Source organism: Zingiber officinale, chromosome 3A (genome assembly GCF_018446385.1).
Source record: "Zingiber officinale cultivar Zhangliang chromosome 3A, Zo_v1.1, whole genome shotgun sequence".
NCBI classification, from domain to species: domain Eukaryota; kingdom Viridiplantae; phylum Streptophyta; class Magnoliopsida; order Zingiberales; family Zingiberaceae; genus Zingiber; species Zingiber officinale.
Window position 1 is genome coordinate 67617440 of NC_055990.1, and position 13494 is coordinate 67630933.

At 40.3% G+C, this 13494-nt stretch overlaps 1 long non-coding RNA gene across 1 annotated transcript; it reads right to left on the reverse strand.

Moving 5' to 3' along the window:
- Positions 1 to 8281: 8281 nt before the first annotated feature.
- LOC122053807 lies at positions 8282 to 9572 on the reverse strand. Its single transcript, XR_006132372.1, has 4 exons — positions 9049 to 9572; positions 8898 to 8957; positions 8735 to 8828; positions 8282 to 8350 (listed from the first exon to the last, which is right to left on the reverse strand). It is a non-coding gene; the product is annotated as an uncharacterized LOC122053807 (long non-coding RNA).
- Positions 9573 to 13494: the final 3922 nt, after the last annotated feature.

Here is a 13494-nt window from a genome sequence, read left to right on the forward strand (position 1 = left end):
CTAGGAGCGTGATTCCTTCACGCTAGATGGTTTAGGGTGTGCCAACCTTAATTGGATAGGTAGTTAACCTACTCATGGAAAAAGGTGGCATTTTAGGAATTTTCAAGGTGTAATCAAGCCTTGAAAATGAAATTAAAAATTATTCCTAAGGTGATTAGGATGTGCCAATCACATTTGAGGAGTTTCCTAGGATCAATCTAATTGGCACATAGTGATCTAAAAATCTCTAGTTTATGATTTTAGGTCTATTACATTTAGGAATATAGAATTTATGGCAAAGTGATCAAAATTATCAAAAATGGCAACTAAGGCTAGAATTAGGTATTTTCTATACCTTTATATGTTATTTGTCATACATTGTTTGTCATATGCCATGTCATGACATCATATTTATTATCATTTGAAATGTCATGATAATGCTTAGGTTAGTTATATGTCATGCCTTATTTAAGTTTCATACTTTATGCCATGACATCATGACATTGGCACATATTTCCACTTATGATATTATTTTATGTCATGTCATCATCTCTTGCATTTATGATCAATTAAATTGATTTAAGGATAAAAACACAATTTGATATGGAGATCAAATGGTTTTTTAGAAAATGCATGAGAACTTAGCTTAAGATGACCTAAATCCATATCTTACATCAAAATTGACTTGGATGTGTTTGATACACCTTAGATGTGTGTGAGATATTAGGATTATGAGTTAGGATCAAGGTGCATAGTTCTTGTACCTAGATGAGTCTAATTCGAATTTGAGGATCATAGGGAAAACTTATGTACAAGTCATGTGCATTTAGCCCTAAGATTGTGGTCCTAAATTGAATGGTTTAAGATCATTTCAAAATTGATTTGAAAAACTTTGATGAAGCTTTTCTAGTGATAGCATTCATCATTGAGCAAGTTGATACAAAGATGGATTAACCTTGAGCTATTTCAAAGTATTTCGAACTTTGTATCAAGATTAAAAATTGGGAGTTATTTTTATAGAAAACTATTTTTCCATGATAATATATGTTATGAGGAATGCATCCTCAAAATTTTACAATTTTTGGAATTTTCTATAATTTTTTAGGGGTTTCTGAATTTCGGGAGAAAAATCAGAAATCCTTATCAAAGAGTTGTGGACCGATCAGAGAGGATTCTGATCGGTCTAGGGAAGTCTGGATCGATCACTGGACCGATCCAGGGCAGTGTGGATCGGTCTGGTGACCGATCCAGGGGAGTCCTGATCGGTCTGGTGACCGATCAGAGCGTGCCAAAATGCTGATTTTCGACTGTTGTGTGAAATTTTAGCCATGGAAGTTGGTGTTTTAGATTTCTAAAGGGTTGAAACTCTCCAAGACATTGTTGGTGCAATGGTCAATGAGGAGTTGAACTTTAGGGGGAGTTTTACCTATTGGTCAAGGAGGAGTTGACCTTGAGGGAGAGTTTTACCTATTGGTCAAGGGGGAGTTGACTTTTAGGGGGAGTTTTTACTCGTCAAGATTTCTGAGGATGAGTGATATGTGATTATCACTAACTTGATTGTTGATTTAAGTATCAAGGGGGAAATTAAGGGTTTCAATGAAAGATATGGGACTTTCATTAGGAAGAAACTCTTAACCTTGATTCACCCCTTTTGATGTGTGTCAAAAAGGGGGAGAATGTCCAGAGAATGTTCAAGGAAGAACATTGGAGTTTGGGGAGAATGTTCAGAGAATGTTCAGAGAATGTTCAAGGAAGAACATTGGAGAACTATTGGAAAACCTAAGTTAGGTTATCATGTTAACCTAACTTGATTATAGTTTTTGTCAAACATCAAAAAGGGGGAGATTGTTGGTGCAACCTTAGGTCAATGTTGACCTGGGTGACCCGACTCGAGTTGACCTGACTCGAGGTATATTTTGATGTTTGACAAGAATGGAGAAGTTATATTTTGATGTTTCACAAGAATAGGAACTTGGGGGATTGTGGGTCCAACCTTTGGTCAAGGTTGACCTGGTTGACCCGACTTGTGTTGACCTGATTCGGGAAAAGTCCAAGTATGGAGACTTGGCACGGAAAGGTCCAAGCAGGGAGCTTGGCACGGGAAAAGTCCAAGTATGGAGACTTGGCACGGGAAAAGTCCAAGCAGGGAGCTTGGCACGGGAAAAGTCAAAGGATGGAGACTTGGCACGGAAAAGTCCAAGTAGCGAGCTTGGCACGGGAAAAGTCCAAGCAGGGAGCTTGGCACAGGGAAAAGTCCAAGTATGGAAGCTTGGCATGGGAGGTCAGAGAGGGCTCGGTAGCTCGTTCTCTGGACTGGATGGAGTCGGAGAGGGCTCGGTAGCTCGTTCTCCGGATTAGGTCAGAGAGGGCTCGGTAGCTCGTTCTCTGGACGAGACGTAGTAGCTCGTTCTCCGGACTAGGTCAGAGAGGGCTCGGTAGCTCTCTGGACCGGACGTGGAAGTCGGAGAGGGCTCGATGGCTCGTTCTCGGACTAAGTCGAGAGGGCTCCTCGTTCTCAGACCGGACGTGGAAGTCAAGAGGGCTCGGTGGCTCGCTCTCCTGACTAGGTCGAGAGGGCTCTGGCTCGTTCTCTAGATCGGAAGGCTTTAGGTTTAAGGTCGAGAAATTGGATCGATCGACCGATCTATACATAGTGGTCATCCGATCGATCGGTGACCGATCGAACAAACAGTTGGGAAAGGAATGGCCCGATCGGTCCACGATCGATCAGATCGCAACCAACTCTCGTGAGAGTTGGGATCCTGGGACCGATCGGGCCTGATCGGTCCCCTGACCGGTCAGATCCATCCTGGACTGATCAGGGTGGAGCCTGATCGGTCCAGGTCTAGCCGTTGAGACACAACGGCTAGATTTCTTCTTTCTTCTTCTTCGCAGGTTCATATAAGGTTCATATAAATCAAGGGCCTCAATAGTAGAGCGGATCTCTTCTTCTTGCTCCTTCTTGTTCCTTGCGATCAGAGCTTTGCTGAGCTCTCCATTACTTAAGCTTCGTGTGAGCTTCCCTCGGCTGGGTCTCCAACTGATAGTTACTGCTGTGGTTGGCCTCCGTGAAGTTGCTGCTTCATCAACAGTCGACAAGAAGGCAAGCAAATTAGTGTTTTTACATTCATATTGTTCTTGGCTTCTTGCTGTATTTCTTGCAAGAGAGATTGTGGCGAGATTTCTCCACCCAGAAGGAGTTTTTATTAGCCGGTTCTCCGGGGTCTCATCCATCGACGGATTGATAGGATTCGTCCACCTTACGGACACGCCGAGGAGTAGGAGTATCATCTCCGAACCTCGTTATATCGTCGCGTTTGAGGTTTGATCTTCTCCATTTTCGTTTCTATCTTTTATTTCCGCTGCGCTAACTCAAATTGTAGGAAGAAACGAGAATTTGGGGTCGGCTATTCACACCCCCCCTCTCTAGCCGCATCCGAAGGTCCTAACAATAACTAGTTCATCTTTTGTATAGATCTTGAAAAACCAAACACAAGAAGTTATTGGTTTTTAAGTTATCATTTTTGTTATCGATTTTATTTTTTGATTTCATGTTTCGATAATGTGTTTCTATTGAGGTCTCTATAGTTAAACCTAATTTACTGTAAGAAGTTAAATGTCCAATTTCTCTATGAGGCTTTGTCTAGGAAGGGGTGGATGATCCTATATCCAAGAAGGCCTAGTGCCTTGCCATGTTTAACCTAGAAGCTGATCTTAGAAATAAATATTTGATAACTTCTGTAATATGGTTTAACTTAGGAAGAATACATCGATTAAACTTGGAGTAAGAATGTTAAGTTTCATTCTCAATCCAAGTTTAACTTCTAAAGGGAAATTTGGATTAATAATGTTAAGCATTGTTTGCAATCCAGATTTAACTTTAGTAAAGCGCATGGGTAGCTAGGATAGTTCTATGCTTGTATAAATTTTTGTACAAGGAAACTAGAACGGTATTCCGAGTTGCAACCAACAGTCGAAGTTGCTACCATCTATAAAAAAGAGTTGTTGATGAAAGGAGAAGAAAAGTTGTCATTGCCGAAGTTGCCAAGGTTGTCACATTGTAGACGATGATATCAAACCTCGATGTAAAAATTCCTATAGCTGCTGTAATAAAAATTCGGAAGACGAAAATTCAGAGGAAAAGAAGAGGCTCTGATACCATGTTAAAATCAACAAGTAAAGGAAAGAAATAATATAAAGCTTTTTTTATTAATCTTATTACTAAAGTCAATAGCCTTATTTATACAAATTGTCCAAAATAATAATGGAAAGATTAAATAAGGCATATAATCATAATAATTATAAACATAGTAATATAATAGACTTGGAAATATGATTTTTCCTATTTGATTCATGTCGATCTTGATTATGTGCCAAATATAATAAATCCTAATTGATTAAAATCAATTAGAGCTTATTTCCATTATTGTCATTAAAAAAGATAAAGGAAACAAGAAAAAAACTTCAAAAATCAAAACATTAGGTACTAGCATCATCAAAAGCATCCTTCCCTTTAGACTTCAAAGAAAAGAGAACATTCTTAATCTTCCAAAGTGAAACTAAGACTACGAAAAAGAAAGAATGGGATCAAATAACGAATCATACCTTGTCAAATTTCAAAAAAAAAAAGAAAAAAAAAAGAGAAAATCATTCGCTGATCATCCACATATAAGCAAGCGGAACGAAGAATCTACACTTGGAATGAAAGCACAAGTTGTCATTTTCAATCTTAGGCCTAACAAAAGAAAGAAAAGAGGAAGTAAATATCACCAAAGAATGATGACATTGTTGGGTCTGAAGGATGTCCACATATCTCCACAATGACATGATATTGTCCACTTTGGGCCTAGACCCTCATGACTTTACTCTTGTGCTCTACCCAAAAGGCCTCATATCAATGGAGATATCATGCATCCTTTTAATCCCATGATCTTTCACTAAATCTTTCAATGTGGGACTATGATTGAAATCCAACAATCCTCCCCTCAAACGAAGGACCACAATTACTCTCATAGTCCGGGCCTCCCCGCGAGCATCCGGTCACCCTGACCTAATCCGAGCCCACGGCCGCCCCATATGGCATCTGGTTCGTACCATGGCTCTGATACCATTTGTTAGATTTAAAGGATGTTCACATATCTCCACAATGACATGATATTGTCCACTTTAGGCCTAGGCCCTCGTGGCTTTGCTCTTGGACTCTACCCAAAAAGTCTCATGCCAATTGAGATATCATGTATCTTTTTAACTCCATGATCTTTTATCAAATCTTTCAATGTGGGACTATGATTGAAACCTAATGATATAATTACATATGATTGTGATCTGCATTGAATAGGATATCAAGGGCTCAATCTCTTAGGATTGGTTCAGTTGCCTCCCTCTTGCACCCTTCTTCATTAAGCACTATGCAACAATCTTGGTGAAGCTAAAGTATCCAAGTTCAATGTGATCTTAGGGAGAATAGAGCTAATCCAACTTTCACTTTGCAAACTAGGGCTTTGGAGTGTTGTTTTATAACAAAAAGGAAAATAAAGCTATTACAATTCCCTTTCAGTATACTATAGATTTGAGGGTGAAAGCAACGAACATAGCTTTCCGAACAAAAATAAATAATTAAATAAATGTATATATTAAAGAGCTAAACCCAAAATACTATAAGTTAATCTAATAAGTGAATAAATATGAATTGAAAATTTGGCTACATCAAATTAAAACTTAAAATAACATAAACCAACTGAGTGAGTTTATTGGAAGCATTGAAAAGCATCAGTAACATGCATTTAGAAATGTTAAAACAATATAAGACTAAATTATCAAGGAATGGTTTTTGTTTATTGCATAGGAATTAATATTGGTCAATGGAAATAACATTGGTGACAAGAGAGAATATTAACTCAAAAGTATATAAGATTAAATTATTCAGAGAAATAGGGCATAGCCAAAATCTCAAGGGGTTAGACGTACTGAATGACCATATCAAACAAATTCAGTGAGAAATAATCGATGGTCCACAACAGCAGTAGCTGCGGTGCCTACCAATTTCAAAAACGTCTTCTTTGTCGATCTCCATCCAGAATGAAATCAGAAAGGCAGTGGATGTATAATGCAAAGTTGACCACTCCATCTTTGGGACTCTGGTGAGAAGCTCGCTGGTATCGTGAAAATATGAACCGGGAAGGAAATCATGGACCAAAGGCTGAATCAATACTGTAAAGTTTTTGGGAACAAATGAATCTCCAAGATGTTTGTATCAGGTCCTCGAATTGTTGCTGCTTTCTTCTACGATTAAGTCGACCAGTACTGTGCCGCTCGCTGCCTTAGCTCACGTGGCTAGAGTCACCATGGCACTTTGCAGAAAGATTGAACCAAATTGAAAACCAACCGCTACTGCAGGATCAATTGGAAGGTCGATGAACAGCCATGAAATTAAACGTATAGTAATCTCCTCTCCCTCTCGTGACTCGGGTATTAATTATATTGTCACACTTGAGCGAAATCAAGGGTCCAAAGCTCGTGTCGTAGCAAGAGTAGTTTGCATATGTTGATAAAGGGTAGATCTTTTGGTTGAGTATTAAACCTCGACTATGGACTCATTGAGGCCCGCCCTGTAAATGCAAGCAGCTCATTGATGAATGATTTAACTAGGTATGAAAATAGCGTGAATTCGGATCGGATTTAGTTAATCTTGGAACCTGCCTATCAGAAAAAAAAATGGACTTGAACAAAGACCCGCTCCGTCTAATTTTTCAAACCGCCCTGTCTTGACATCATTCAAAATCCGACGGGTCCATACCGGGTTGGATCCGTCAACCCGCTAAGCGTGTATATATATATATATATATATATATATATATATATATATATATATGGGGTGTCACGCCCCCAGAGAAATCCTTACCGAAAAATTTCGGCAGCATCACCCCTGTACGGGTGACAATCTGAGACATACATATATACAAAATACATCAGTCACATACAGCTGGAATATATCTACACAACTACGCAGCTATATAATCAGCCTACTCGGCTGGAACAGAAATAAACACAACCACGCAGTTATATAATCAGCCCACACAGCTGTACTAAAAATCAACGCAGCGGAAATCACAAACAACGATCACAAAACACAAATAAACTAACTGCGAGCCGGCTCGGCTTGACACAATAATATCGAACCAAATACAAGAGAACTCAAATACATAAATAAGTACAAAACCCAAAATACAAATAGCGTAAGAAATACCAAAATCGTAAGGTCGTCCCCGAATGTGACGTGGAACTGGCGGACAGGATCTCCAAGCGACTTCATAAATCCTTTACCTGCTACCTGGTGAAATTACCAATATACGGGGTGGTGAGTATAAAGACTCAGCGGGTAATAAACAGATAGTGCATGAGTATAGTAAAGAACTAGAGATGCAAAGGTTTACAGTCTCGTATGGAAATAGCAAATACTACAGTGATATCATAATAAGTGTCCATACCTGAAACCATATCCTAGCCTAGTAAGGAAAGGTAGATGTAGCAAAGTCCCGATCGCTCATAACTATACGGTATCGTGAGGTATATCTGGTCAGAAGTAAGCGATTCTAAACACATATCACGGTATAAATCTCGAACCTAAGTAAGCATAACGTAAATAAACAACGGCGTAATCTAGCAACAACAAGGCGTAGATAAGCAACAACATCATAAGTAAACAACCAGCAGATATATATACGGATGGTCACCCCGCCCACCTCTCCGCACCACGACCCTATGGTCGAGAGGCCGGATCGATGACAAACTAAAGGCCGCCACTACTCTCGAGTGGCCGGATGGACAGTGCATAATAGCTGAATAGCTACGTCTGCGACGGGGTCCCTGCTGCCCGCGACTCCAACAGACTGGCCAACAACCGCCTCAACCATAAGGGAGACAGGATCGTCGGCAATGCATGCAATGACATGATGCGAACAATGCAACAGTCATCATATATATATAAACAGAAACAGGTATGCTACATGAAGCCAACATGCTCAGCAAGGTGTGTAAGTAAACAGGCAATCAAAGGAGGTAAACATGGTATCAGGTGTCCATATATCCAATACCTACTATCTAATGTCTGGTATCTGGTATCCAATACCTAGTACTATAGTATCTGCTAAATATCATGAATAGCAACGAGAGACTGTATAAAGATTGAGTGGAAGTATCAAACGCAGGAAAAATAAGAGTGGAGTCAAGATAGATACAGCAACTATCTGAACATAAAGCTCATGCACTAGGATCAAAATACTAAAGAGATAAAGCAAGAAATACCCGCCTTTATACGTAGTGCGTGTCAACCGTCTTCAACAACTCCAGAAGATCACATCCAACTCGGATCCTACAAATACAGGATACGAGACAAAACTAAGGATCTATAATCAATGTATCAACTATCAACAAATCTAAACCGATTCAACCTCTTTATTCACATACTTCCATTTAATCCAAGAAAGCATAATCTACTCATCCAACTTATCTAGTCAAATTTAATTCCATCAACAACTAAACATCATGAATCGAACATGCATAATTCTTCCACATAATCCATTTCTAACTACCACAGCTGACAATCCAACCAACACAACTAATTATTCGTTAATCAAGATACCACATATTAAAATCTAAATCAGAAATGGATACATAACTATATCCACCCCACACCATCAACCAAAATCAACCAATCCATCACAAGACTACAAACCAATCTCCAAACACAACTCACCTCATTCAAAGTGCTCCTTGTGAACGAAACAACCCACTGTTGAAAATCACGGGTGTGATGCTTACTGCTGCCCACATCTCCATCACCTTCTAACCTAACAACCAAATCACAGAAATCTATCAATTACTCTACAATAGGATACAAAATCAGTTCTTAACCTTACTTAATTCCATGTCAACAATCTTTTCTCCGATGGTTCACTGGCCTACAGTGCTGGCCAAAACTATAAGAACAAGCCAAACATTAAATCTTCACATCCAATACATAGAATGGAAAACCAATCACTGCTAATCAATTCCAAGCATTTGCCTTACCTCAATCTATTACCAGCATACTCCTCTCCATCACTCACTCTTCTGGTGAAGATCGGATGACTCCAAGCAACTAACCAGCTGCACCTTGAAGACGAGGGAAGAAGCAAAGGGTGGCTGGACCCTTGGAACAACACCCCTTCTTACTCCTTGGCCGGCGGCAGCGTCGAGACAAATCGACAGCGTCGGCTGGAGGAAGATCTGTGCACCACCGCGAGATCGATTCAAGCTAGGGCATGGTAAGAAGATGGCGTCGGGCGTAGATGCAAGGCGCGACATCGGCACACGCTAGGGCTTAGGCGAAGAAAGGTGGAATCGAAAAAGAGCTCGGCGTCGGCAAGATCAGGAGGCGGTGCTGCAGCTTCAAGGTCGCTAGCACGTTACCGGCTGAGGACTTCACCGGCGGCGATCGAGTGAGGAGGGGCTGGTCGCGGCAGCGTGAAGATGAGAGGGGAGGAGGAGATCGGGAATGAGGAAGAGAAGGGAATCGTGCGGCGATGAGGTGAAGAGAAAGAAAAGGAAATTGGGAAAAATAGAAACTTTGGGTTTCAATTAATTAAATCATAAGTTGCTTCCTCAATCAACTCCCACTAAAGGGGTGTTCCAAATAGATTTTCTCTAAATCCAATAATTGATCCCCTCAAAATACGTCATACGGACTCCGATTAAATCCCAGAAAATTTCTAAAAATTCCTGAAAAATCCAATATGATTATTTGTCCAATAATCTTATTATTTTATTATTATTTGGGCACCGTATTTTACATTCTCCCCCACTAATAAAAATTTGGTCCCCAAATTTACTGCTCAACTCAGGGATCCACATCTAAGTGTAACAATCCAACAACATGCTTATATACAGCTCCATCCAAATATCCAATCGTAAGAGATAACTCTGTGGGTTATGAGCTCACTCTGCTTCCGCTACGCCCACACTTCTATCTAGTCAACTGTGGGTAAACCAACTGCCTCCAAAATCCATAACTCATACTATCAACAAATGCCTATCGTCCATATAATGTGCTCCAACTGTCCATCTGCCAGAGGGTGAAAACCTCCACTTCAACAAAGCTTCACACTCACAATGCTACCAACTCTGCGAGATACGTGAGGTGAATCATGGATCTCAATCCAATATAACACTCAAAGATATACCATGAGGTCCGATAATCTCTCTAAAATAAAACCCTGCTACTCGATCCAAAGAGTCCATCCTACAAATCAATAACTAGGGAGCAAATTCGTCCACCAATCAATGATTTCCCAACACATCGTATCCTCTCCATGTCCCGGGTAATCTCGCAACAAAATCCATCATATCATGAGCTCAACTCCATTCCAGTATCCGAATCTACTGAAATAATCTTACTAACCCCCGATGTTCAGCCTCCACTTGCTGACATACTAGACATCAAGCTTAAAAATCCGCGATGCCTTTTTCATGTCATTCCACCAATAGAAACGCTCTAAGTCCCTATACATCGGGTGTCACCCGGATGTACCACAAATCCATATCGAGGTGTTTCCCTACAAAAACTCCTCTCGGATAAGAAGTGACTCAGGATCACAGCTAACCTCCCACGGCAATAAAGAATCTCGTATAAATGATGTCACCACATTTCCAACGTGAAAATAATGGCTGCTAATTCCAAATCATTTCAACTATCGAGAAAAATATAGTACTACTCGACCGTGCTACTTCAGAACTACACCTAACCCCTCGTACAATACTTTTGTGTAGAGTATCAATCCGTCTACACAAGAAGGTGAAACTAAAACGGTGCAGTTATCCGCTTTTCGTTTCAATTCATGAAACTGGTCTCAAAAGCATATATCTAGGAAAATTCCACACTCTTTCTAGATAGTCAAGTCAACGACATAACAACGCTAGAGAAACCCTAACCTAATCTCCAGTAACATCTAGCCAGACCCAAGGTAGCTGCGAGTCTCCTGTACGGACTTCAACTACTACCCACCGGTAACAGCTTATATCTTCTGGGGATCCACAGTGTACCCCTACTGGTAACCATGTATTCCAGAAATCTCACAGAATACAATCAAAATACGCACTACTGAACTTCGCATATAGATGTTCCCGTTGCAACATATCTAGCGAAGATAGTGTACGTGATCACCTCATATCTTAAATAGATCATAATATCATCAATGAAGTCAATGAAAACTGCTCTATACTTTTTCACGTCAGTGGGGGTCATCTATCCAAATGTACCCTCAAGGTCATCATACCAGGTACATACAGTCTATGGTTAGAGTCTCCATAGAATAGGATACATCGATCCTCTACAGACTAGGCAAGCCAGCAATGGTATGCAGCTAACTTAGTCAATTCTCCGTCTGTGCAAGTCATGAACTCAAACGTAACTTTTAGGTTATCTAACCAGCACATATAACCCGAGGATCAGAATCTCTATAAAATAGAGTGAGTTGGTCTCCTACTGATTGAACTACTGACCGAACTAAGAACATAAGAATGGATCAGTCCTCCACTGACCAAATCAACAAAGGTAGATCATCCTCTACTAACCACAACAAGAGTAAACTGGTCCACTACAAACCGAACCAACTAGGATAAATCAATCCTCTACTACCCAAGTCAAATAAGAGTAAATCGGTTCTCTACGAACCAAGGCAATACGAGTAAATTGGTTCTTCACGAACTGAAGCAATATGATATTGAGCAGATACTAACCACTACTAAACTAGTGATAATAGAAATTACTAATACTGGTGGTATAGTAAAAGAAATCCCATGAGACTGTAATCCTTGATCTCTAGTAAGATCAACCGTGATCAGTGATTAACCCAACACATTTGATGTATGCTACAAACAACTGGACAGGTATTAACAAAAGTATACTAAAACATAACATGACTAACATAACAACTATGCACGCACTAACAGAAATGTAAACTAACAATATGCAAACATACCTCTTATAGCTTGGAGAATCCTATCGCTGCCTGGTCCCAAAACCCGAAAAGTCACATCGAGAAACCAAATCACAAAAAACCAAATGAAAATAGGCCTCGTAAACCTATGGCTCTGATACCAATAAATTGTCACGCCCCCAGAGGAGTCCTTACCGAAAAATTTCGGCAGCATCTCCCCTATACGGGTGATAATCTGAGACATACATACATACAAAATACATCAGTCACATACAGTTGGAATATATCTACACAACCACGCAGTTATATAAATATATAATCAGCCCACACAGCTGTACTAAAAATCAACGCAGCGGAAATCACAAACAACGATCACAAAACACAAATAAACTAACTGCGAGCCGGCTCGGCTTGACACAATAATATCGAACCAAATACAAGAGAACTCAAATACATAAATAAGTATAAAACCCAAAATACAAATAGCGTAAGAAATACCAAAATCGTAAGGTCGTCCCCGAATGTGACGTGGAACTGGCGGACAGGATCTCCAAGCGACTCCATAAATCCTTTACCTGCTACCCGGTGAAATTACCAATATACGGGGTGGTGACTATAAAGACTCAGCGGGTAATAGACAGATGGTGCATGAGTATAGTAAAGAACTAGAGATGCAAAGGTTTACAGTCTCGTATGGAAATAGCAAATACTACAGTGATATCATAATAAGTGTCCATACCTGAAACCATATCCTAGGCTAATAAGGGAAGGTAGATGTAGCAAAGTCCTGCTACAGTACTGCTCATAACTACATGGTATCATGTGAGGTATATACAGGTCAACAGTAAGTAAGCCAGTGTCTAAACACATATCACAGGTATAAATCTCAACCTAAGTAAGCATAACAGCATAAATAAACAACAGCAGCATAGATAAGCAACAACAGATAAGTAAACAACCAGCAGATATAATAACAACAGCGTATGTACGGATGGTCACCCTGTACCACCCAAAGGCCGCCACTACTCTCGAGTGACCGGATGGACAGGTGCATAGTAGCTGAATAGCTACGTCTGTGACGGGGGTCCCTGCTGCCGCAACTCCAGCCGCCACTATCCACGAGTGACCGAGTGTGGCACGACAGGACAAGAGGCACGCTCCAGCTACCACTACCCATGAGTGGCCGAGCGTGCGGCCCAGGCCAACAACCGCCTCAACCACAAGGGAGACAGGATCGTCGACAATGCATGCAATGACATGATGCGAACAATGCAATAATCATCATATATATATAAACAAAAACAGGTATGCTACATGAAGCCAACATGCTCAGCAAGGTGTGTAAGTAAATAGGCAATCAAAGCAGGTAAACATGGTATCAGGTGTCCATATATCCAATACCTACTATCTAATGTCTGGTATCTGGTATCCAATACCTAGTACTATAGTATCTGCTAAATATCATGAATAGCAACGAGAGACTGTATAGATACAGAAACGAGTAGCTCAAAGATTGAGTGGAAGTATCAAACGCAGGAAA